This window comes from Chelonia mydas, chromosome 23 (genome assembly GCF_015237465.2).
Source record: "Chelonia mydas isolate rCheMyd1 chromosome 23, rCheMyd1.pri.v2, whole genome shotgun sequence".
NCBI lineage: Eukaryota > Metazoa > Chordata > Testudines > Cheloniidae > Chelonia > Chelonia mydas.
Genome location: NC_051263.2, coordinates 14,134,631 through 14,162,230, shown reverse-complemented (window position 1 = coordinate 14,162,230; position 27,600 = coordinate 14,134,631). Strand labels below are relative to the sequence as shown.

Below are 27,600 nucleotides of genomic sequence, written 5' to 3'. Positions count from 1 at the left end.
TTTCAAATCGGTGCGGGGGCGGGGGGGGGGGGGGAGTTTTTGTTTGTGCTGTCTTTGTTTGTTCCCTCTCAGGACAGAGAGAGAGAGACCAAGCAGGTAAACCAGCTCCTAAAAAGACACCTGAAATGATATATCTAAAAGTACAGAAATTGTAAGTAAAGGCAAGGAAATGCGTTAGATTATCTTTTGTTTTAGCTTGTGAATTTTCCCTATGCTAAGAGGGAGGTTTTATGCCTGTTTTTGTAACGGGGAAGTTGAGCTTAGAGGGGAAGTCTCTGTGTTTTAACTCTTTTTATCACCCTATAAAACTACCTTCTATCCTGATTTTACAAGGGTGCTTCTTTTACTTTTTTCTTTAGAATAAAGTTCTTCTTTTAAGCACCTGATTGATTTTTAGTGTCCTATAAACAAAGGTTCTGGTTTGTACTTTTGTTAAAGGCAATTGCTTGATATAGTATTCTCAAGCCTCCCCAGGAAAGAGAGTGAAAGGGCTTGGGGGGATATTTTGGGGAAATAGGAACTCCAAGTGGTCCTTTTCCTGAATCTTTGTCTAAATCACTTGGTGGTAGCAGAAATACTGTCCAAGGACAAGGAAAGGATTTGTGCCTTGGGGAAGTTTTTAACCTAAGCTGGAATTTGTAAGCTTAGGGGGTCTTTCATGCAGGTCCCACATCTGTATCCCAGAGTTCAGAGTGGAGAGGGAACCCTGACACAGCCCAATATGCCGTTAGCCTTCTTGGCAACAAGGGCACACTGGTGACTCATATCCAGCTTCTCATCCACTGTAATCCCAGGTCCTTTTCTCAGAACTGCCACTTAACCAGTTGGTCCCCAGCCTGTAGCAGTACTTGGGATTCTTCCTTGCTAAGTGCAGGACTCTGCACTTGTCCTTGTTGAACCTCATCAGATTTCTCTTGGCCCAATCCTCCAATTTGTCTAGGACACTCTGTATCCTATCCCTACCCTCCAGCATATCTATCTCTCCTCCCAGCTTAGTATCATCTGCAAACTTGCTGAGAGTGCAATCCATCCCATCATCCAGATCATTAATGAAGATGTTGAACAAAACTGGCCCCAGGACCGACCCCTGGGGCACTCTGCTTGATACCGGCTGCCAACTAGACATCAAGCCATTGATCACTATCCATTGAGCCCGACGATCTAGCCAGCTTTCTATCCACCTTATAGTCCATTCATCCAATCCACAGTTCTTTAACTTGCTGGTAAGAATACAGTGGGAGACCGTATCAAAAGCTTTGCTAAAGTCAAGATGTATCACATCCACCGCTTTCCCCATATCCACATAGCCAGTTATCTCATCATAGAAGGCAATCAGGTTGGTCAGGCATGACTTGCCCTTGATGAATCCATGTTGACTGTTCCTGACCCACTATAAGGTGGGTAGAAAGCTGGCTAGATTGTCGGGCTCAACGGGTAGTGATCAATGGCTCCATGTCTAGTTGGCAGCCGGTGTCAAGTGGAGTGCCCCAGGGGTCGGTCCTGGGGCCGGTTTTGTTCAATATCTTCATAAATGATCTGGAGGATGGTGTGGATTGCACTCTCAGCAAATTTGCGGATGATACTAAACTGGGAGGAGTGGTAGATACGCTGGAGGGGAGGGATAGGATACAGAAGGACCTAGACAAATTGGAGGATTGGGCCAAAAGAAATCTGATGAGGTTCAATAAGGATAAGTGCAGGGTCCTGCACTTAGGATGGAAGAATCCAATGCACCGCTACAGACTAGGGACCGAATGGCTAGGCAGCAGTTCTGCGGAAAAGGACCTAGGGGTGACAGTGGACGAGAAGCTGGATATGAGTCAGCAGTGTGCCCTTGTTGCCAAGAAGGCCAATGGCATTTTGGGATGTATAAGTAGGGGCATAGCGAGCAGATCGAGGGACGTGATCGTTCCCCTCTATTCGACACTGGTGAGGCCTCATCTGGAGTACTGTGTCCAGTTTTGGGCCCCACACTACAAGAAGGATGTGGATAAATTGGAGAGAGTCCAGCGAAGGGCAACAAAAATGATTAGGGGTCTAGAGCACATGACTTATGAGGAGAGGCTGAGGGAGCTGGGATTGTTTAGTCTGCAGAAGAGAAGAATGAGGGGGGATTTGATAGCTGCTTTCAACTACCTGAAAGGGGTTCCAAAGAGGATGGCTCTAGACTGTTCTCAATGGTAGCAGATGACAGAACGAGGAGTAATGGTCTCAAGTTGCAATGGGGGAGGTTTAGATTGGATATTAAGAAAAACTTTTTCACTAAGAGGGTGGTGAAACACTGGAATGCATTACCTAGGGAGGTGGTAGAATCTCCTTCCTTAGAGGTTTTTAAGGTCAGGCTTGACAAAGCCCTGGCTGGGATGATTTAACTGGGAATTGGTCCTGCTTCGAGCAGGGGGTTGGACTAGATGACCTTCTGGGGTCCCTTCCAACCCTGATGTTCTATGATTCTATGATTCTATGATCACCTTCCTCTCTTCCAAGTGCTTCAAAATGGATTCCTTGAGGACCGGCTCCATAATTTTGCCGGGGAATGAAGTGAGCCTCACCGGTCTGTATCTCCCTGGGTTCTCCTTCTTCCCTTTTTTAAAGATGGGCACTATATTTGCCTTTTTCCAATCGTCCGGGACCTCCCCCGATCACCATGAGTTTTCAGCACCGACCTAGAGTTTGGGCCACACGTCTCTGCAGAACACAGATGCTGAGATCAGATCAGCTCAGCTCTGGGGTTTCTCAGTTAAAAAGGGACTTGCCCCAGCACCCAGTGTACAGACTTTCTGGGAGTTTGAACCCCATATAAACTCATCTCACACTGTATCAAGTTTTATTTAGTGTGAGTTCATATTATTCACCCTCTTTCCTGAAGTAAAGAGAGATATGCACAGACTGTTTGCCCCCTCAGGTAACAATTACTTACAGTGGGTTTTTTAACAAACAAAAATGATTTTATTAAGTATAAAAGGTAGGTTTAAGTGATCATAAAGGATTACAGATGGAAAAAAGTAAGTCACTAATCAAAATAAAACAAACACGCAAGGCTAAGATCAATACACTGAGAAACTGGTTACATGTAATATCTCACCCTCAACTATGTTCCAATAAGCTTCTTTCACAGACTATGCTCATTCCTAGTCTGGGCCTAATCTTTCCCCCTGGTTCAATCTTTGTTAGTTCCAGCAGACAGCCTGGGTGGTAAGCAGGGGGTTTCCTCATGACTGGCAGCAGCCCCCTTTGTCCTGTTCCACACCCTTATATAGATTTGGCAAAAGGCAGGAGCCCTTTGGCTCAGTTTGACCCCCTTCCCAATTTCTCATGGAAAAGTACAAGGTTTAAGATGGATTTCAGTATCAGGTGACATGGTCACATGTCTCTGTAAAAACAACGAGGAGTCCTTGTGGCACCTTAGAGACTAACATATCCATTACAATCTACATACCACACAGACTATGCTGACAGCTTGTGCCACACGCTCTCAAAGAAACTGCGGAATCACCTGATCAACATCCTCTACAGCAAACAGGGAAAGATTAAGAATGAGCTCTCAAAAATGGATACTCTCATAAAAAACCAACCTTCCACACAAACTTCCTCGTGGCTGGATTTTACTAAAACTAGACAAGCCATTTACAACGCACACTTTACTTCTCTACAAAAGAAAAAGGACACTAAACTTTCTAAACTACTACAGGCTACAAGGGGCCACAGCAATGGTTCCCTCAACCCACCCAGCAATATTGTTAACCTATCCAACTATACTCTCAGCCCAGCAGAAGCAGCTGTCCTATCTCGGGGTCTCTCCTTCTGCCCCTCCACCCCCTCGAACATGATACAGTTCTGTGGTGACCTAGAATCCTATTTTCGACGTCTCCGACTCAAGGAATATTTCCAAAATACCTCTGAACAACATAATGATCCAACAGAGGCCTGCCTACCAACATTACAAAAAGAAGGATTCTAGGTGGACTCCTCCTGAAGGTCGAAACAGCAGACTGGACTTCTACAGAGAGTGCTTCCGCCGACGTGCACGGGCTGAAATTGTGGAAAAGCAGCATCACTTGCCCCATAACCTCAGCCGTGCAGAACACAATGCCATCCACAGCCTCAGAAACAACTCTGACGTCATAATCAAAAAGGCTGACAAAGGAGGTGCTGTTGTCATCATGAATAGGTTGGAATATGAACAAGAGGCTGCTCGGCAGCTCTCCAACACCACTTTCTACAAGCCATTACCCTCTGATCCCACTGAGAGTTACCAAAAGCATCTACAGCATTTGCTCAAGAAACTTCCTGAAAAAGCACAAGATCAAATCCGCACAGACACACCCCTGGAACCCCGACCTGGGATATTCTATCTACTACCCAAGATCCATAAACCTGGAAATCCTGGGTGCCCCATCATCTCAGGCATTGGCACCCTGACAGCAGGATTATCCGGCTATGTAGACTCACTCCTCAGGCCCTACGCTACCAGCACTCCCAGCTACCTTCGAGACACCACTGACTTCCTGAGGAAACTACAATCCATTGGTGATCTTCCTGATAACACCATCCTGGCCACTATGGATGTAGAAGCCCTCTACACCAACATTCCACACAAAGATGGACTACAAGCCATCAAGAACACTATCCCCGATAATGTCACGGCTAACCTGGTGGCTGAACTTTGTGACTTTGTCCTTACCCATAACTATTTTACATTTGGGGACAATGTATACCTTCAGATCAGCGGCACTGCTATGGGTACCTTCAGATCAGCGGCACTGCTATGGGTACCCGCATGGCCCCACAGTATGCCAACATTTTTATGGCTGATTTAGAACAACGCTTCCTCAGCTCTCGTCCCCTAACGCCCCTACTTTACTTGCGCTATATTGATGACATCTTCATCATCTGGACCCATGGAAAAGAAGCCCTTGAGGAATTCCACCATGATTTCAACAATTTCCATCCCACCATCAACCTCAGCCTGGTCCAGTCCACACAAGAGATCCACTTCCTGGACACTACAGTGCTAATAAACGATGGTCACATCAACACCACCCTATACCGGAAACCTACTGACCGCTATTCCTACCTACATGCCTCCAGCTTTCACCCTGACCACACCACACGATCCATCGTCTACAGCCAAGCTCTGCGATACAACCGCATTTGCTCCAACCCCTCAGACAGAGACAAACACCTACAAGATCTCTATCAAGCATTCTTACAACTACAATACCCACCTGCGGAAGTGAAGAAACAGATTGATAGAGCCAGAAGAGTTCCCAGAAGTCACCTACTACAGGACAGGCCTAACAAAGAAAATAACAGAACGCCACTAGCCGTCACCTTCAGCCCCCAACTAAAACCCCTCCAACGCATTATTAAGGATCTACAACCTATCCTGAAGGATGACCCAACACTCTCACAAATCTTGGGAGAAAGGCCAGTCCTTGCCTACAGACAGCCCCCCAACCTGAAGCGAATACTCACCAACAACCACATACCACACAACAGAACCACTAACCCAGGAACCTATCCTTGCAACAAAGCCCGTTGCCAACTGTGCCCACATATCTATTCAGGGGACACCATCACAGGGCCTAACAACATCAGCCACACTATCAGAGGCTCGTTCACCTGCACATCCACCAATGTGATATATGCCATCATGTGCCAGCAATGCCCCTCTGCCATGTACATTGGTCAAACTGGACAGTCTCTACGTAAAAGAATAAATGGACACAAATCAGATGTCAAGAATTATAACATTCATAAACCAGTCGGAGAACACTTCAATCTCTCTGGTCACGCAATCACAGACATGAGGGTCGCTATCTTAAAGCAAAAAAACTTCAAATCCAGACTCCAGCGAGAAACTGCAGAATTGGAATTCATTTGCAAATTGGATACTATTAATTTGGGCTTGAATAGAGACTGGGAGTGGCTAAGTCATTATGCAAGGTAGCCTATCTCCCCTTGTTTTTTTCCTACAACCCCCCCCCAAGACGTTCTGGTTAAACTTGGATTATTGCTGTGCACATTGTAAGATGAGCTATTGCCAGCAGGAGAATGAGTTTGTGTGTGTGGTATTTGGAGGGGGGTGTGGGGGGGGGGGGGTGAGAAAACCTGGATTAGTGCTGGAAATGACCCACGTTGATTATCATGCGCATTATAAAGAGAGGTTTCAAAGAGGGATGGGCTATTACCAGCAGGAGAGTGAGTTTGTATGTGTGTGTGTGCTGGGGGGGGGGGGGGGGGGGAAGGGTGAGAAAACCTGGATTTGTGCTGGAAATGGCTCTACTTGATGATCACTTTAGATAAGCTGTTACCAGCAGGAGAGTGGGGTGGGAGGAAGTTTTGTTTCATGGTCTCTGTGTGTATATAATGTCTTCTGCAGTTTCCACGATATGCTATGCATCCGATGAAGTGAGCTGTAGCTCACGAAAGCTCATGCTCAAATAAACTGGTTAGTCTCTAAGGTGCCACAAGTACTCCTTTTCTTTTTACGAATACAGACTAACACGGCTGTTACTCTGAAATATGCCTCTCTGTGACCCCCGTCTCCATACTTCATGGGTTGGCCCACATGTCCATAGGAAGGCTTACAGGAGAACAAAACCATTCACAGCTCATGGTTTCTTGCTTAAGAGTCATCAGGTTTCTGAAGTACCGTTAAGGGCCCTCAATTTGCATAATTACATAACTAATACAAGTTTATACCTCACATTTCTAACTTCAGATACAGAAATAATACATGTGTAACCCTTCTACCAGGTGGAGCCAGCAGCAGCCAGGGCCAGGTTCAATATCTAGGGGTTCCTTTCCATTGATCCAACACAAAACCGTCTCGAGCTCTCACCCAGTAATCTGGGAAATTTACACATCACCCCTGGGTGCCTCTGAGAGGCAATACTTCCCCGCTCGCAAGCATGGACTCTGAGTGTAGAAAAGAAACTTTTAATAAAAGAGGGAAGTAACTCAGAATTAATTTGGGAAAAAACCGCAAACAGGATTAATAAACTTAAACCATAAGTTAAATAACCATCCCAAGTATGTTGGGCAGTGTCTTTTTCCCATCGGGTTCTTAAATCCAGCAACCAAAAGTCCAGTTCACATGCCTGACCCTTCTCTGCACCCCACTCACAGTTGCTGCCCTTAGTCAATGCAGCCCCAGAGTTCAGAGGTGCATCTGCAGAGTTCACCTCCCACCCTAGTCGGGGGGTAAAGAGGCATCTTATTCGCTCTGCTAGCCACCTCTCCCCCATTGCCCTGCTGGCCACTCATCACGCCTCTCTGCCGCTGTCCTGCTGGCCATCAGTAACCATCTGCTGCCATCCGTCTCTCAGCTATGACTGCTGCACATCAGTCTCTTAGTAACTTTCAGCTCTGTTGCAGGCTGGACAGAAACAGGCTGGCTCCAACTCAAGTGATTTCAGCTCCCAGTGATTTTAGCTCTTAGCAGGCAGGGCATACGCAGCTCTACCACAATTAAAATAACAAAGCAGCTCCTAAGGGAGCCTATTAACTCTATTCTTTGAACAGTAGGTACAACAGATCAAACCAGTCTAGGGAATGTCCCTGGGAAGGGCCTACACTCTCCTGACCAGAATACCTGCCCCCACCTTTCTTAGGCCTGGTCTACACTACGAGTTGAGGTCGAATTTAGCAGCATTACCTCGATTTAACCCTGCACCCATCCACACAATGAAGCCCTTTTTTTCTACTTAAAGGGCTCTTAAAATCGATTTCTTTACTCCACCCCCCACAAGGGGATTAGCGCTGAAATCGGCCTTGCCAGATCGAATTTGGGGGTACTGTGGATGCAATTCGACAGCATTGGCCTCCGGGAGCTATCCCAGAGCATTCAGTTGTGACCAATCTGGACAGCACTCTCAACACAGATGCATTGACCAGGTAGACAGGAAAACGCCCGTGAACTTTTCACTCTCATTTCCTGTTTGGCCAGCGTGGTGAGCTCACCTGCACAGGTCACCATGCAGAGCTCATCATCACAGGACGCCATGCAGTCCCAGAATCGCCAAAGAGCTCCAGCATGGACCAAACAGGAGGTACGGAATCTGATCGCTGTATGGGGAGATGAATCCGTGCTGGCAGAACTCCGTTCGAAAAGACGAAATGCCAACATATTTGAAAAAATCTCCAATGGCATGAAGGACAGAGGCTATAACAGTGCCACATGAAACTTAAGGTGCTCAGGCAAGCCTACCAAAAAACAGAGAGGCAAACAGCCACTCCGGTCCAGAGCCCCAGACATGCTGCTTCTATGATGAGCTGCATGCCATTCTAGGGGGTGCAGTCACCACTACCCCAACCCTGTGCTTTGACTCCATCCAAAGAGTGGGAGGCAACACGGAAGCAGGTTTTGGGGGCAAGGAAGATGATGATGAGGAGGAGGAGGTTGTAGATAGCTCACAGCAAGGAAGCAGAGAAACCGGTTTCGCCAACAGCCAGGATCTGTTTATCACCCTGGACCTGGACCCAGTACCCCCCGAACCCACCCCAGGCGGGCTCCCAGACCCTGAAGGCGGAGAAGGGACCTCTGGTGCATGTACCTTTGTAAATATTATACATGGTTTAAAAGCAAGCATGTTTAATGATTAATTTGCCCTGGCATTCGCGGCCAGTACAGCTACTGGAAAAGTCTGTTAACGTGTCTGGGGATGGAGCACCGCTTTCCCCTCATCCACAGAGCCAGTTATCTCATCATAGAAGGCAATTAGATTAGTCAGGCATGACTTGCCCTTTGTTGAATCCATGCTGACTGTTCCTGATCACTTGCCTCTCCTCTAAGTGCTTCAGAATTGATTCCTTGAGGACCTGCTCCACGATTTTTCCAGGGACTGAGGTGAGGCTGACTGGCCTGTAGTTCCCTGGATCCTCCTTCTTCCCTTTTTTAAAGATGGGCACTACATTAGCCTTTTTCCAGTCTTCTGGGACTTCCCCCGATCGCCATGAGTTTTCAAAGATAATGGCCAATGGCTCTGCAATCACATTCGCCATCCAGCTCCATGGACTTCTGCTTGTCCAGCTTTTCTAAATAGTCCCGAACCACTTCTTTCTCCACAGAGGGCTGGTCACCTCCTCCCCATGCTGTGCTGCCCAGTGCAGTAGTCTGGGAGCTGACCTTGTTCGTGAAGACAGAGGCAAAAAAAGCATTGAGTACATTAGCTTTTTCCACATCATAGAATCATAGAATCATAGAATATCAGGGTTGGAAGGGACCCCAGAAGGTCATCTAGTCCAACCCCCTGCTCGAAGCAGGACCAATTCCCAGTTAAATCATCCCAGCCAGGGCTTTGTCAAGCCTGACCTTAAAAACCTCTAAGGAAGGAGATTCTACCACCTCCCTAGGTAACGCATTCCAGTGTTTCACCACCCTCTTAGTGAAAAAGTTTTTCCTAATATCCAATCTAAACCTCCCCCATTGCAACTTGAGACCATTACTCCTCGTTCTGTCATCTGCTACCATTGAGAACAGTCTAGAGCCATCCTCTTTGGAACCCCCTTTCAGGTAGTTGAAAGCAGCTATCAAATCCCCCCTCATTCTTCTCTTCTGCAGACTAAACAATCCCAGCTCCCTCAGCCTCTCCTCATAAGTCATGTGCTCTAGACCCCTAATCATTTTTGTTGCCCTTCGCTGGACTCTCTCCAATTTATCCACATCCTTCTTATAGTGTGGGGCCCAAAACTGGACACAGTACTCCAGATGAGGCCTCACCAGTGTCGAATAGAGGGGAACGATCACGTCCCTCGATCTGCTCGCTATGCCCCTACTTATACATCCCAAAATGCCATTGGCCTTCTTGGCAACAAGGGCACACTGCTGACGCATATCCAGCTTCTCGTCCACTGTCACCCCTAGGTCCTTTTCCGCAGAACTGCTGCCTAGCCATTCGGTCCCTAGTCTGTAGCGGTGCATTGGATTCTTCCATCCTAAGTGTAGGACCCTGCACTTATCCTTATTGAACCTCATCAGATTTCTTTTGGCCCAATCCTCCAATTTGTCTAGGTCCTTCTGTATCCTATCCCTCCCCTCCAGCGTATCTACCACTCCTCCCAGTTTAGTATCATCCGCAAATTTGCTGAGAGTGCAATCCACACCATCCTCCAGATCATTTATGAAGATATTGAACAAAACCGGCCCCAGGACCGACCCCTGGGGCACTCCACTTGACACCGGCTGCCAACTAGACATGGAGCCATTGATCACTACCCGTTGAGCCCAACAATCTAGCCAACTTTCTACCCACCTTATAGTGCATTCATCCAGCCCATACTTCCTTAACTTGCTGACAAGAATACTGTGGGAGACCGTGTCAAAAGCTTTGCTAAAGTCAAGAAACAATACATCCACTGCTTTCCCTTCATCCACAGAACCAGTAATCTCATCATAAAAGGCGATTAGATTAGTCAGGCATGACCTTCCCTTGGTGAATCCATGCTGACTGTTCCTGATCACTTTCCTCTCATGTAAGTGCTTCAGGATTGATTCTTTGAGGACCTGCTCCATGATTTTTCCAGGGACTGAGGTGAGGCTGACTGGCCTGTAGTTCCCAGGATCCTCCTTCTTCCCTTTTTTAAAGATTGGCATCCTCTGTCAGTAGGTTGCCTCCATCATTCAGTAAGGGGCCCACACTTTCCTTGACTTTCTTCTTGTAGGTTGCCTCCATCTTCAGTAAGGGGCCACAGGTAAAAGAAAAGAGAGTGGGCACCTGACCAAAAGAGCCAATGGGAAGGTAGACCTTTTTAAAATTGGGAAAAAAACCTTTCCCTTTGTCTGTTGTTCTCTGGAGAAGGGGGCATGGAGCAGCAATGCTGTAAGCAGGAGCGCTGTGTAAAACTTGAACCAGGTATGAAAATTCAATAGATCATACCTAGAATTACTTATTTGAAAACCCCCAAATATGTAAGTAAATTAGGAATGTTTAGTAAGACACAATCAGGTTTATTTCTTTATTTGGGCTGGTGGATCTTGTCTGTGTTAACCCCAAATGCTTTTGTTTGCTTGTAACCTTTAAGCTGAACCCCCAAGAAAGCTAGTTTGGGTGCTTAATTTTTATAATTGTTGCTTTTAAGATCGAGCAAAAAGCCTAAGTTCCAAATGTATTTTCTTTCTTTCTTTCTTTCTTTCTTTCTTTCTTTCTTTCTTTCTTTCTTTAATAAAATTTACCTTTTTTGAGAATAGGATTGGATTTTTGGTGTCCTCAGAGGTTTGTGCATATGTTTAATTAGCTGGTGGCAACCGCTTAATTTCCTTTGTTTTCTTTCTCAGCTCTTCCCCAGAGGGGGCGTGAAAGGGCTTGAGGGTACCTCACAGGGAGGAATTCCCAAGTGCTCCTTCCTGGGTCCAAGGGGCTTTTTTTGCATTTGGGTGGCAGCAGCGTTTATCAAGCCAAGGTCAGAGAGAAGCTGTAACCTTGGGAGTTTAATACAACCTGGAGTGGCCAGTATTAATTTTTAGAATCCTTGTGGGCCCCCACCTTCCGCACTCGAAGTGCCAAAGTGGGGATTCAGCCCTGACAAATGGGGACTCACCTAGTTTTCCATAGGGCAGGAGGAGGCAGGGGTGACTCACTAGGGTTTCAATGGGGCAGGAGGAGGCAGGAAGGACTCACCAGGTTTGCCATACGGGAGGAGGTGGGGGGGAGCAATGGGGACTCACCAGGGTTTCCATGGGGCAGGAGGAGGTGGGGGACTCACCAGGGTTTCTATGGGGCAGGAGCAGGGGGTGCCGTCACTCACTGACAGATACTCACACCGGATCCCCAGTGATGGGCTCTCAGCTCCCAGACCCTCTTCTTATAGCTCCTTTCCCCTCTCTTCCCCCTCCCATGCTGCAGAGGGTGGTGCTCACTCCTGCTGTCCCCATGACTGGGCCAGCAGCAGGGAAGGTGGTTCTCAGCTACTTCATTCAATATTGCCATGAAAGGAAACTCCATGGGGCTGAGCCAAGAGGGGTGGGGCAGATGGGGGAATGGGATGGGAGGTTGAAAGGGGTGGGCAGTTGGGGAGAGGGGGGGAGGTGGTGAGGGCCAGGGCAGACAGCAGTGCAGGATGGGAGGTGGCGAAGGCCAGGCAGACCCCTGGCAGTAGCGTTAGCCCTGTCCAGGTGGGGTTGGTTTGTCTCACGCTGGGGGTGATGGGATGAGGTTCCCGATTCTCTGCCTCATGAGCAAAGCCAATAAAGCTTCAAAGCATCCCGGGGCCTCACATCTCTGTCCCTGTGTCTGGTGCTGTGGGCCTCTGTGCTCCAAAGCAGTACCCTGGCTTCCCCATATTTACATGGTAATATCATTATGCTGTGTTTTGTACCCAGCATGCCTTGTTAGGCATCATTTGAAAAGCCTTGCTCTGTTGAACATTAATATCCTGTTGGATTGCATGCGCTATCACTGTATTATATGGGAAGTGATGAAGTTTGGCTTGGTGTGTGTCACTGGAAGATATTGTGAGGTTGGGAACACCCACAACCAGCCTTTCAGGTACAACAATGGAGAAGCTGGACAGCACTGATGGCCCATTAAGGGGAATCCATGACTCCCAAGGACCATCTCAGGATCTGTGTACAATGAAGGCTTCTCAGAGGGAGCCCCTGGACGATGGACACGGCTTGACTCATGTCATAGCAAAAGATCTTTCCAGAAAGCTGGAAGACCCTATAAAGGAAGGGACATGACTTTTGGCCTCTCGCCCCCCACAACTCAACACCTGGAAGCAAGTTTGTAGAACAAAGACTGTGAACAGGAGAGGTGGTCCTGCAAAGAAGAATCCCAGCCTGTGTATTAAGGCACTCTAGCATCTGTCGGGGGGAGACACTGCCTGGTTCAAATCCGGTTTAGTTTATAGAACTCAGACTGCAAATTTGTTTTATTTCTTAGGTGACTAACTTTGATCTCTATGCTCACTACTTATGATTACTTAAAATCTGTCTTTCTGGAGTTAATAAATATGTTTTATATTTTACCTAAGACAGTGTGTTTTGCTTTGAAGTGCTTGAGAAATCTGCTCAGTGTACAAAAACATGTTCTCTCCACATTAAGGGAGGAATGGACTGGATTATAAATGTACACAGGGTGATACAGTCCAAGGGTCCAAGGCTGTGGAGCTGGGGGAATTGGCTAGATCCTCTCTGTTGTTGGTTCATGAGCGGCTGGGAGAAGAATTCATGTAACTCAGCTGGGGGTGTCCCTGCCTCTGGATGGTTGTGTAAGTGTAGGACCTGGAGGGCTTTGCAGCTTGTCACAGCATCACAGTGTGAGAGGGAGCCCAGGTTGGTGGCACACAGGGTTAGAGGTACACTAGTTCCAGGTCGCACCCCAGGAAAACCATCACAGGCTCCCGTGTCTCTGTCCGTGTGTCCAGCTCTCTTCCACCTTGTCAGGCCTGTCACAGATGGCTGGGGATGGAGGCCGAACAGGCCCATCTGTCGCTCAGCAAGATTGCATAGCCGCTGTCAGTGCCGGCAGCATTGTGCAATGAAATGGGATGTTGGACAGGTCCCAGCATGTGCTAATAGGCCCCGAGCCGCCATTGGAGTCAGTGGGGCAGGTCCCAGCCAGTGCCAATCAGCCCTGACATCAATGGAGCTGCTCCAGCTGGGAATCCTCTCTCCAAGGTCACCCTGGGGTGGGGAGAGGTTCCAGTGGAGAACTTAGACCAAGCTCAGAGTGGGGGATCTAGACAGCGAGGGTGTCTATGGGGTGGGGTACTTCTAGCCTGGAGCTCCCCAGGAGGGAGTCATGATCCATGAGGGTCCTTTCCCCCATCTGGTTGGAGCAGGGCCACAACTGCTGTCCAGGGCTCCAGGGTGCTCGTGTCCTTGGGGAGCCAGGTCCCCAGGGGCCAGTGGGGGGAATCGGGGCTGGGGTGGCTCCCCAGAGGAATGGGGTGATACCCTGTTGCTGGGGCTCCATGTTGCTCTTGCTCTGGGAGTGTCCAAGGCCTGGGCTGGATGCTGGGGGTGCAGGCCCGGGATGCAGGATTCCAGCTGGATGGTCTCAGGCTTGTCCTGGCTGTGGACCACACACTGAGAGCAGGACACTGGCTGGGCTCCCTGCCAGCCCCCTGCCCTCCAGGAGCTCCCGGTGTCATCCCTGCCAGCCACGGCCTCGTGGGGATGGGCTGGACGTGTGGCTGAGGGGAGGCCATTTGAGGTCAGGGCTTGGGAGGGAGGCACTGAGCCCCTCACAATCGGGGGAGCCATCGCGCTGCGTGTGCTGTCTTCGCCCAACTGGTGCCACCGCCCCAGGAAGGCTATGTGTGGGAGCAGAACTCCGCTGGTAACAGGTTGTGTCACTTGTTGGCTGGGCTTGGGCCTGTCCCTGTGGGGCGCTTGCCCTGGCAAAGGGATTGATGGCCCAGGCTGTCTGGATGACACCCCCCGAACTCCCCACACCTGGCCAAGCACAGGGCGTCCCTGCTGGCTGAGTTCCCCCCGCTGTCGCAAATGCGGCTTGGGAAATAAATTGCCCCTTGTGGTGAAGGCACAAGAACTGTGTGGAGGGGACGGGAGGCCTCGCTCCTGAGTCTCACACCTACCAGTCACCTCAGCCCTGGCTGGGCTTCCCCCGTGGGCATAACAGCGGCTTGAGAAATAAATGGCCCTTGCGGCCTTGATAGTGGCACAAGGGCTGCAGGGCCGCCGGCCTCCAGCCCCCAAGGGAGCAGCTGCTGGCAGCCTCATCTCTGGCAGGGAGCAGGCGAGGGCCTCCCTCCCGAGTCCCTCACCCTTTCTCTGGGGGAAAAAGGGACCTCCCTGCCTCTGGCTAGGGCTGGATTAACCTTTTGTTGGCCTGGCACCAAACATATTTGTGAGCCCCCATGGGGCTCCAAGAGATGGACACAGGCTTGGACCCCAACCCTGACTGCACCCCCCACCCTGGGAACCCCCATGCCAACTGCACCCCCTGCCCTTGGACTTCTGCCTCAGTGCACCTCCTTCCCCAGGATCCTCATCCACTTGTCTGGAGACCACTCCCCACTTTGACTATCCCCACGCAGACTCTGACCCCTGCCTGGGATGCCCTCCTCTACTTCAGCCGCTTCCCCAGGACCCCCCCAACCTGACTGTGCCCCCCACCCCAGAACCTTCATCCCCAACATGGCCTCACCCTCAGGTGTCATCCACCGGGCTCAGGGAGCAGTTCCCCGAATCCAGATTCATAACCCTCTCCCCTGCCCTAGCGCTGCAGGGTTTGATCACCTCCCTTTGCACCAATGGAAGGGGCACTGGTCTTGCAACAAAGATGGTGAGCAGCGGCTAGCGTGGCTGGAGAAGCTGCTGCTGGGCAATGCCCAGCAGCTGGCCCCAGGTCCTGCCCTAGCAGCAACTGGTGCCGCTAGCCCCATGGACGGATGGAGCAGTGGCCAGTGGGGCTGGCCCCGGGCCCCCCGGAGCAGCAGCACCCGGAGGCCCCACACAGGCCGACCAGAGCAGAAGCCCCAGGGGTCCCCCAGGTAAGGTTTAGTCAGGGGTATTTATAATAAAGGTCATAGATAGGTCACGGACCATACATTTTTGTTAATTCCCCATGACCTGTGCATGACTTTTACTAAAAGCACTGTGACAAAATGGGCTGATGTTGGTGTGGTGGGTCCCGTGCTTTTCTTGGCACAGGGCTAAGACATAATTCCTTGTCCCTGCTCTTAGGGTGCCAAGGGCCCTGCTAGTGGCCCAGGAAGGTAGTAGAGAAAGGAAACAGGGTCTGAGCCCCAGCCCCTCTCGACCCCTGCAGGTTTCTAACCCTCTTCCCCCCTGATTAGGGTTCCCCTCGGTCACTGATGCTGTGGGAGGGAGTCTCACTGCTCTGCTGGGATGGGGTCTCCCTTCCTCCAATTCTCTGGTCTTTCAAATCTCAGCAACACACCTCCAAACTCCAGTCCTCTCCCCTTCCTCACTCTCCCGTCTGCCTGAAACAGAGGGAAAAGGGGGTTAATTAGGTTCCTGACAGGGCCTTAATTTGCTACAGACACTTCAATTCACTTACAGGGAACCACGCCTTAATTAGGCTGCTGTGTGACATTAGGTTCCTGACTGGGTCTTACTTGGCTACAGCTGTAGTAGCCTTCCCTAGTCTCTAGGGAACCACCCTTAATCTCCCCTCTTGCACTCTCCCACTGCTCTCTGGCCCTGCTGTATCACATATCTCCCTCTCCCACCCACCCCCCTCCACCCCCCAACAACAACACTGGGTTGGGCTACTTGGGACAAGAGACAGTATTGTCGTGACAGGCCGTCCGCATTACCGTGTTGGCTTCCGGCTCTGCGCTGTATCCAGAAGAGGAAAGATTGTAGGGATAGGAACCATCTAGTCACTCGTGTATTCCTCTTCTTGTTTTTGTGCCTCTATTGGAGTGGGGCGTCACAAGGGTGAACTGCCGCCCCAGTAGATAGTACCATAGCATCTCCATGGCCCATTTAACCACTAGGAATTCCTTTTCTACTATGGCATACCATTGCTCCCTGGGCAGGAGCTTCTGGCTGAGGTAAAGGATCAGGTGCTCCTCATCCTCCACCATCTGTGAAAGGACGGCCCCAAGGCCTACCTCCGAGGCGTCTGCCCTCATGGCGAAGTGATGGATGAACCGGCAATAGTACCCCACTATCCCTAAGAACACTCTGCCTTGCTTCTTGCGGATTGGTCAGGGCCATTCCTGTATTGCCTCCACTTTGTTCCATTGGGGTTTCACCAGGCCCCTTCCAACTATATACCCGAGGTATCTGGCCTCGGCTACCCCTATTGCACATTTGGAAGGGATAGCTGTGACGGTGAACCCCATAAGGTTTTAGGGAAATATGCTTATGAATGTATATATATGACATAACTGGAATATGTTTTATGCTACATATGCCATGTAACGTGTTTCTGTAAAGGTTATGAACTACTGAATCTATTCATCCTATCTGTATGCATGTATCATCCTTGTATTCAAAGTTATGAATATTGGCTGTGTACTGACTTGATTTTTAAGTAGCTTTTGTAAAGCATTTGGTCAGCTTCTTGAGAAAGGAATGCGCAAATTCAGTGCCCAATCAAGAAGCACTTAACGCACAATGGATCTTGGAAGGCTCCAATCCACATCAGAAATCTACATGAGGACGTTCAAGGTAGCATGCAAACAATGGCTGCTGCCTGTAAAAAACTGAGTCATGCACGGACATATGTCTTGCCCAGGTGACTCCAAAACTCCACCTTGGAGCTGGACTTTGCATAGGAGAGAGGAGGGGGTCTCCACCCACAAGAGAAAGTCTATTTAAGCCTGTGGGAGACCCCTCCATTTTGTCTTCAGCTGGATAAAGAGAGAGCCTCTCCACCCCCAAGGATACCTGAAAAAAACTGGAATAAAAGAGAGTAACTACAGGGGCTGTGAGTGATTGCTGGACCCAGACTAGAAGGAGACTAGTCTGTAAAAGGAAGCTGACTGGGTGAGGTTTTTATTTGTATTCAATTTTCTTACGATATTAGACATAGACTTGTGTGTTCTATTCTATTTTGCTTGGTAATTCACTTTGTTCTGTCTGCTATTACTTGGAACCACTTAAATGCTACTTTCTGTATTTAATAAAATCACTTTTTACTTATTAATTAAATCAGAGTCTGTATTAATACTGGGGGAAGGGGGGGAGAGCTGTGCATACCTTTCTATCAGTGTTATAGAGGGTGAACAATTTATGAGTATACCCTGTATAAGCTTTATACAGGGTAAAACAGATCTATTTGGGGTTTGGACCCCACTGAGAGTTGGACATCTGAGTGTTAAAGACAGGAACACTTCTTAAACTGCTTTCAGTTAAGCCTACAGCTGTTAGGGGACGTGGTTCAGACCTGGGTCTGGGTTTGCAGCAGGCTAGTGGGTCTGGCTCAAACCAGGCAGGGCACTGAAGTCCCAAGCTACCAAGGCAGGAAAGCAGGGGCAGAAGTAGTCTTGGCACATCAGCTGGCAGCCCCCAGGGGGTTTCTGTGATCCAACCCGTCACAATAGTGCTGAGGTTGGCTTGTATAAGAGTGTCTATTACCACTTCCAATTTCCCCATGTGCGTCTCCCAGACAGGGCTATGGATTACCATAGCGTTTAAATAGGTGGCTCATACTTGGCATGGGGTCAAAGTAATCTGTCCATCAGCCGTTGGAAAGTTGCGGGGGCCCCATGGAGCCCGAAAGAGGGGACGGTATATTGGAAGAAACCATTGGGTGTAGAGGAGGCTTTTTTCCCATGGCATCCTCAGGCAGGGGGATCTGCCAATAGCCTTTTGTTAAGTCCAAGGCGGTCAAGTATCTGGTCTTGCCTAACCGATCCACCAGCTTATCGATATGTGGTATCGGGTAGGCATCGAACTGAGATACTTCATTTAACTACCAAAAGTCAGTACAGAATCACAGGGTGCCAACAGGCTTGGGGACCAAGACTACAGGGCTGGACCACTGGATGTGGGATTCCTCAATCACCCTGAACTCCAGCATCTTCCTTACTTCCGCCCTAATTTCTTCTCTTTTTGCCTCTGGTGTACGATATGGTTTTATCGTCAGCCTTGCTCTGGGACAGTTGACGATGTGATGTTGGATCAACGTTGTATGGCCTGGTTGTGTGGAAAACATGTCTTGATTCCACTGAACCATCTCAATGACTTCTGTTCATTGTTCTAGGGCTAGTTCGGAGGATATCCTTACCTGTCCTTGTGGGCCATCTGCCTGGGGTGGAGCTGGCAAGATGGCCACACACATTTCCCAATCACGCCATGGTTTCAGTAAGTTGATATGGTAGATCTGCTTTGGCCTTCGCTGCTCTGGCTGCTTCACCTTATAATTTCACCAACAGCTTCCACGATCTCATAGGGTCCACACCAGCTGGCCAGCAGTTTGCTTTCTGTTGTTGGTATCAGCACCAGCACTCAATCTCCTGGTTGAAATTTCCATGTTTTTGCCTGACGGTTGTAGTAGATTCACTGGGCCTCTTGTGCTTTCTATGAAGGTCACTCGGGCTATTCGTTCTTTCATTTGGGCCATGTGTGTGATGACGTTCTTTCCTGGGTTGTGTTGTCCCTCCCCTTCCTCCTTCGTAACGTCCAATATGCCACGTGGGTGGCGTCCATACAGTAACTCGAAGGGGGAGAATCCAGTAGATACCTGGGGAACTTCTCGTATCGCAAACATCAGGTATGGTAGAAGGGTATCCCAGTCTTTTCCGTCTTGGGCCACCACCTTTCAGATCATGCTCTTGAGAGTGTGGTTAAATCCCTCGACCAGCTCATCTGGTCATGCCAGCTGCTTCTGGGAGTAGCACGGGGCCAGGAGAGGCAAGGAGCCTGCCTTAGCCTCTCTGCACCGCGGACTGGATCCACCTGAGGTAAGCGCCCCAAACCCCCTTCCACACCCCAACCCCCTGAGCCAGCTCTCAGAACAATCCCAGATCCTGCACCCCAAACCCCCTCCCACATCCCAACTCCCTGCCCTGGCTCTGAGCCCCCTCCTGCACCCAAACTCCCTCCCAGAGCCTGCACCCTCTCCTGCACCCCAACCCCCCGCCCCAGCCCAGTGAAAGTGAGTGAGGGTGGGGGAGAGCAAGCAATGGAGGGAGGGGGGATGAAGGGAGCTGGGTAGGGCTTGGGGAAGGGGAAGGGCAGGGAGCAGGGCAAGAGTGTTTGGGTTTGTGTGATTAGACAGTTGGCAACCCTATGTGTCACCTGCCCCATCCCCCTTCCACCCTCAGCCCCCATCCCCATCCTGTCTCCCGTCCCATCCCACCCTTCCCCCATCCCAGGTTATTCCCCTTCCCCAAAAAAAGACTTTTCTGGTTTGTCTCAGGTGTTTGGTCTCTAACAAGGGTTTTAGGTGAGAATAAGCTGTTCACAGTGACGGGGCCTCCCAGACCTGGCCCCACTAACCACATGTGGGGGGTGCTGGCTCCTGCCAGGCCTAGCCCAGCTCTGGCGTGAGCGGCCCAGCCCCACTGACCCCATGGGAGCAGTACTGGCTCCTAGCAGGGCTGGTCTGGGGTGGATCTGTCCTTTATGTAAGGGGACTGTGGGCCCCTTACTAAACTCGGTGCGGTTTTTGGTTGGGTAGCTCCCAGTACCAAGCAGAAGGGTGGATAAGAAATCAGGACCCTGAGCCCTGGTCTACACTAGGACTTTAGGTCGAATTTAGCAGCATTAAATCGATGTAAACCTGCACCCGTCCACACGATGAAGCCCTTTATTTCGACTTAAAGGGCTCTTAAAATCAATTTCCTTACTCCACCCCTGACAAGTGGATTAGCACTTAAATCGGCCTTGCCGGGTCGAATTTGGGGTACTGTGGACACAATTCGACGGTATTGGCCTCCGGGAGCTATCCCAGAGTGCTCCATTTTGACCGCTCTGGACAGCACTCTCAACTCAGATGCACTGGCCAGGTAGACAGGAAAAGAACCGCGAACTTTTGAATCTCATTTCCTGTTTGGCCAGCGTGGCAAGCTGCAGGTGACCATGCAGAGCTCATCAGCAGAGGTGACCATGATGGAGTCTCAGAATCGCAAAAGAGCTCCAGCATGGACCGAACGGGAGGTACGGGATCTGATCGCTGTTTGGGGAGAGGAATCCGTGCTATCAGAACTCCGTTCCAGTTTTCGAAATGCCAAAACCTTTGTCAAAATCTCCCAGGGCATGAAGGGCAGAGGCCATAACAGGGACCCGAAGCAGTGCTGCGTGAAACTGAAGGAGCTGAGGCAAGCCTACCAGAAAACCAGAGAGGCGAACGGCCGCTCCGGGTCAGAGCCCCAAACATGCCGCTTCTATGATGAGCTGCATGCCATTTTAGGGGGTTCAGCCACCACTACCCCAGCCATGTTGTTTGACTCCTTCAATGGAGATGGAGGCAATACGGAAGCAGGTTTTGGGGACGAAGAAGATGATGATGATGATGAGGTTGTAGATAGCTCACAGCAAGCAAGCGGAGAAACCGGTTTTCCCGACAGCCAGGAACTGTTTCTCACCCTGGACCTGGAGCCAGTACCCCCCGAACCCACCCAAGGCTGCCTCCTGGACCCAGCAGGCGGAGAAGGGACCTCCGGTGAGTGTACCTTTTAAAATACTATACATGGTTTAAAAGCAAGCATGTGAAAGGATTACTTTGCCCTGGCATTCGCGGCTCTCCTGGATATACTCCCAAAGCCTTTGCAAAAGGTTTCTGGGGAGGGAAGACTTATTGCGTCCTTCATGGTAGGACACTTTACCACTCCAGGCCAGTAACACGTACTCGGGAATCATTGTACAACAAAGCATTGCAGTGTATGTTTGCTGGCGTTCAAACAACATCCGTTCTTTATCTCTCTGTGTTATCCTCAGGAGAGTGAGATATAATCCATGGTCACCTGGTTGAAATAGGGTGCTTTTCTTCAGGGGACACTCAGAGGAGCCCATTCCTGCTGGGCTGTTTGCCTGCGGCTGAACAGAAATGTTCCCCGCTGTTAGCCACAGGGAGGGGGGACGGTTGAGGGGGTAGCCACGCGGTGAGGGGAGGCAAAATGCGACCTTGTAATGAAAGCACATGTGCTATGTATGTAATGTTAACAGCAAGGTTTACCCTGAAAGAGTGTAGCCAGTGTTTTATAAAATGTGTCTTTTTAAATACCGCTGTCCCTTTTTTTTTCTCCACCAGCTGCATGTGTTTCAATGATCACAGGATCTTCTCCTTCACAGAGGCTAGTGAAGATTAGAAAGAAAAAAAAACGCACTCGAGATGAAATGTTCTCCGAGCTCATGCTGTCCTCCCACACTGACAGAGCACAGACGAATGCGTGGAGGCAAATAATGTCAGAGTGCAGGAAAGCACAAAATGACCGGGAGGAGAGGTGGCGGGCTGAAGAGAGTAAGTGGCGGGCTGAAGAGAGGGCTGAAGCTCGAATGTGGCGGCAGCATGATGAGAGGAGGCAGGATTCAATGCTGAGGCTGCTGGAGGACCAAACCAGTATGCTCCAGTGTATGGTTGAGCTGCAGCAAAGGCAGCTGGAGCACAGACTGCCACTACAGCCCCTGTGTAACCAACCGCCCTCCTCCCCAAGTTCCATAGCCTCCACACCCAGACCCCCAAGAACGCGGTGGGGGGGCCACCGGCCAACCAGCCACTCCGCCACAGAGGATTGCCCAAAAAACAGAAGGCTGGCATTCAATAAATTTTAAAGTTGTAAACTTTTAAAGTGCTGTGTGGCATTTTCCTTCCCTCCTCCACCACCCCTCCTGGGCTACCTTGGTAGTCATCCCCCTATTTGTGTGATGAATGAATAAATAATGCATGAATGTGAAGCAACAATGACTTTATTGTCTCTGCAAGCGGTGATCGAAGGGAGGAGGAGAGGGTGGTTAGCTTACAGGGAAGTAGAGTGAACCAAGGGGCGGCGGGTTTCATCAAGGAGAAACAAACAGAACTTTCACACCGTAGCCTGGCAAGTCATGAAACTGGTTTTCAAAGCTTCTCTGATGTGTACCACGCCCTCCTGTGCTCTTCTAACCGCCCTGGTGTCTGGCTGCGCGTAACCAGCAGCCAGGCGATTTGCCTCAACCTCCCACCCCGCCATAAACGTCTCCCCCTTACTCTCACAGATATTGTGGAGCACACAGCAAGCAGTAATAACAGTGGGAATATTGGTTTCGCTGAGGTCTAAGTGAGTCAGTAAACTGCGCCAGCGCGCCTTTAAACGTCCAAATGCACATTCTACCACCATTCTGCACTTGCTCAGCCTGTAGTTGAACAGCTCCTGACTACTGTCCAGGCTGCCTGTGTACGGCTTCATGAGCCATGGCATTAAGGGGTAGGCTGGGTCCCCAAGGATACATATAGGCATTTCAACATCCCCAACAGTTATTTTCTGGACTGGGAATAAAGTCCCTTCTTGCAGCTTTTGAAACAGACCAGAGTTCCTGAAGATGCGAGCGTCATGTACCTTTCCCAGCCATCCCACGTTGATCTTGGTGAAACATCCCTTGTGATCCACCAGAGCTTGCAGCACTATTGAAAAGTACCCCTTGCGGTTTATGTACTCGGCGGCTTGGTGCTCCGGTGCCAAGATAGGGATATGGGTTCCGTCTATGGCCCCACCACAGTTAGGGAATCCCATTGCAGCAAAGCCATCCACTATGACCTGCACATTTCCCAGGCTCACTACCCTTGATATCAGCAGATCTTTGATTGCGTGGGCTACTTGCATCACAGCAGCCCCAACAGTAGATTTGCCCACTCCAAATTGATTCCCAACTGACCGGTAGCTGTCTGGTGTTGCAAGCTTCCACAGGGCTATCGCCACTCGCTTCTCAACTGCGAGGGCTGCTCTCATCTTGGTATTCATGCGCTTCAGAGCAGGGGAAAGCAAGTCACAAAGTTCCATGAAAGTGCCCTTACGCATGCGAAAGTTTCGCAGCCACTGGGAATCATCCCAGACCTGCAACACTATGCGGTCCCACCAGTCTGTGCTTGTTTCCTGAGCCCAGAATCGGCGTTCCACAGCATGAACCTGCCCCATTAGCACCATAATGCCTACATTGGCAGGGCCCATGCTTTCAGAGAAATCTGTGTCCATGTCCTGATCACTCACGTGACCGGTCGCCTCCTCGCCCGGTATCGCTCTGCCAGGTTCTGGTGCTGCATATACTGCTGGATAATGCGTGTGGTGTTTAATGTGCTCCTAATTGCCAAAGTGAGCTGAGCAGCCTCCATGCTTGCCTTGGTATGGCGTCCGCACAGAAAAAAGGCGCGGAATGATTGTCTGCCGTTGCTCTGACGGAAGGAGGGGCGACTGACGACACGGCTTACAGGGTTGGCTTCAGGGAGCTAAAATCAACAAAGGGGGTGGCTTTACATCAAGGAGTATTTCAGGCAGGACTTCACGGAGGGTTCCAATAAGAAATGGTGCACCTAAGTTATTGTTCTTATTGGAACAAGGAGGTTAGCCTGGCCTCTGATTGATACATGGCTAGATTTACCTCGCTGCACCTTCTCTGTGAGTGACTGCAGTGTGACCTAGAGAAATGAGTCCCCTAGATGGGGGAGGAGGCAAATGAGTACAAAACAAATCTGGTCTATTTCTTGTTTTGATCCACTCCATCTATCTTTTACATCTTTGGCTGGCAGCAGACGGTGCAGAAGGACTGCATGCCATCCACATCTCATGGCTGCTCGGCAGAAGATGGTACAGTACGACTGCTAGCCATCCTCATCTCTTGCCTGCCCGGCAGAAGATGGTACAATACGACTGCTAGCCATCGTCATCTCTTGCCTGCGCGGCAGAAGATGGTACAGTACGACTGCTAGCAATCCGTATCACCTGCCTGCTCACCATAAGACGGTTCAATAGGACTGACTGCAGGACTAAAGAGAATGACCTGGTAAAGTCACTCCAAATTTAGTCCCTGCGCCCATGTCTGCCCAGGCGCTCCCAGCCGACGCGGCCAGGAGCACCTTGGACATGACAATGACGGCTACCAGTCGTACTGTACCGTCTGCTGCCAGAAGGCAATGGGTTGCTGCTACTGTGTAGCAATGCCGTACCGCATCTGCCAGCACCCAGGAGACATACGGTGACAGTTACCTGAGCGGGCTCCATGCTTGCGGTGGTATGGCGTCCGCACAGGTAACTCAGGAAAAAAGGCGCGAAACTATTGTCTGCCCTTTCTTTCATGGAGGGAGGGAGGGAAGGGGGGACTGACGATATGTACCCAGAACCACCCGCGACAATGTTTTAGCCCCATCAGGCATTGGGATCTCAACCCAGAATTCCAATGGGCAGCGGAGACTGCGGGAACTGTGGGATAGCTACCCACAGTGCAATGCTCCGGAAGTCGACTCTAGCCTCGGTACTGTGGAAGCACTCCGCCGAGTTAATGCACTTAATGCACTTAGAGCATTTTCTGTGGGGACACACACACTCGAATATATAAAACTGATTTCTAAAAAACCGACTTCTATAAATTCGACCTTATTCCGTAGTGTAGACATACCCTGAGTGTGACAATCCCCAGGGGCAATGGGGAGAGGCCAATGCTCCAGGTCAGCCTGATCAACAGGACAGACAGGCTAATCAGGGAGTCAGGAGGGTCCCATCTTCCTTGTGAGCTGGTGGAGCCGCCTGGGCCAGAACAGGGCAGAGCTACGGAGAGAGCAGGAGCCTGGGCTGGGCTGAGCTGGGAGCAGGGCCGTGCCAGCCAGGGAGAACCAGAGAAGCAGGCCAGCAAGCAGATCCGTGCTGGGAGCAGAGCTGCAGCACTGCTGGGGCTGGAGCAGTCCAGAGCCAGGTGCAGAGAGCAGCTGGAGAGAGCGCGGGGGACACGGAGCAGAGGGCCCAGTGCAGGGAGACTCCCCTAGCCAAGAGACCTTGCAGGCCGGCCTAATACAGCATTATGCCAGAGAACTCTGCCTATGTGCCAAATATTGCTGCAGGTGAGACATGAGGTTTTTTATTAAAACAGTCTTGTTTATTGGTCAGTGTTGGAGGCTGGCAGTCGGGACTCTTGAGTTCTCTAACTAGCAGTGATACTTGATTTACTTTGTGCGTGACTGAAAGCAATTCACTTGGCCGCTGGGTGTTTCACTCTACCCAGGTTTACAATGTCGGGGGTGGGGGGGGAAGGACTCGGGGGGCCAGCGCCACATGGGAAGGCAGGGGGAATATTCTCAGCCTACCACAGGGGAGGAGCAGGGTGGTGGGGCTGGAGTTCCAGTCTGTGGGAGTACCCAGTTGGTTGGGGCCCCTGGCCACAGGCCCCTTCAGACCACACAGTAATCCAGACACATCTGTCTTGCCATGAGTTTAAAATGTGCATCAATAAAGCACACATTAATTTTTGTTCAAGACTTTTATTTACACCTTTAACCACTTGGGTCTTCTTTTTTCAGCCGGTACATTTCTAAGAGGGAAAGTGAAAAAGTGATTCCCATTGTTTATTGTGCTGCTTATAAATGTAGCCCGCAAAGTAAAAAGGACCTTTTTATCATATAACTTGTTTTGGTTTGGGTTTTACTTCTGCAAGAGAGCTGAATCGGGAAAGCGTAAGGGATAAAAATTACACAAAACGAAAGGTGCTACAGCCCTGTGACACTACACACCATATTCCTCATAGTGGTATGATTATGATATAATTCTGACATCATTATGTTGTATCTTGTACAAGGTATGTCTTGTTAGGTGTCTATGGAAAAAGACACGATTTGCTGAATATGATTATCCTATTTGTGTGCATGTATCCATTTTGTTTCTAAAGTTATGAATATTGACTATCTATCTGTATGTCACATGTAGACACAACTGGGTGCCACCCACTAGGCAAGATGCTTCCAGTCTAGACAGCTGGCTGTGAAGGGCCTATTCAAGGTAATGGCCCATTAGGGGAAACAATAGGCCTTTGAAGAAGCTTATCCCACACTTGGTGAGCCTTCCTGAAAATGCTCCAGATAGCCTGTGGATAATGGCTGCTATGACATGCAAGGGCATGTGACCAGACCATATAACACTAAACTCCATATTGGTACCTGTATTTTTCCACAAACTGGCCTGGGAACTGAGTTTGAAACAAAGGGTTCCTGCCATATGGAAAAAAGATTGAAGGCAGGATGTGACATCATCTCAGGGCCTCACTCCCCACATATGAGAACTCCTGGAAACACCTGAGGACCAAAGACTGAACTGGGGGACTTGCTGGTCGCAGGCTAAAGGAATTTCTAGCCTGTGTATGAAAACTTGGTGGACTGCTTGGACCATTAGTCAGGGTGAGAAATTGCTAATTCAAATCCTATTCATCTAATTACGTATGTTAAGCTGACTTGGCGTTTTTGTTTTTTTGCAAGATAATCTGCTTTGATCTGTTTGCTATCACTTACAATCCCTTAAAATCTATTTTTCTGTAGTTAATAAACTTCTTTATGTTTTCTCTTTATCAATGTGTTTTGAATGAAGTGTCCGGGGAAAATCTCAACTTGGTTAACGCAAGCTTGTTGTGCATAGCTTTCCCACACTGAGGGAACTATAGAGCAAACTATATTAATTCACCACATTGTACAGATCCTTGTTCAGTGCAAGACAGTATAATTCTGGGTTTATATTCCAGCAGGGGTGCCAGGCTGGGAAGCTTGGCTGTATGTCCTGGAGTGGCTCAGGTAAAGCACTCAGTTAACTCAGTTGGGCTTGTGGCACTACCTGCTGTCGTGTTGGGTGACACACTCAGCCTCCCCAGGCCCTGTTATCTCCAGCAAAGCCCACAGTGGTTCCTGCACCTCCCAGACTGCACCCCAGGGGTGATAACCTATCACAGTGGGGATAGGGCACAGTGATGGGAGGGGGGATTATGGATGGGGGATAAATGGGCAGGCGTGGGTAGGAGAGGGGTGGTGGGGTCAGGTGGAGTGGGACCTCATTTGAAGTACTATCAGCAATTTTCCCTCTAATTTTTTCCAGACTTGTGCGGAATGAATTTTGTTATGTGCACTGTATTGAGGTAATGCGCAGAAAACTCACGTGATTAACTCAAAAAAAAAAAAGCAATGAAAAAAATTAATCGTGAATAAACTTGCTACTAAACAATAGAATACCAATTCAAATTTATTAAATATTTTTGGATGTTTTTCTATA

The 27,600-nt window shown here is 49.7% G+C and overlaps 1 long non-coding RNA gene across 1 annotated transcript; it reads left to right on the top strand.

Moving 5' to 3' along the window:
• The first annotated feature begins 31 nt into the window (after window positions 1-31).
• LOC122463621 lies at window positions 32-27,600 on the top strand. The gene is made up of 3 exons (XR_006287165.1): window positions 32-41; window positions 17,254-17,434; window positions 27,427-27,600. It is a non-coding gene; the product is annotated as an uncharacterized LOC122463621 (long non-coding RNA).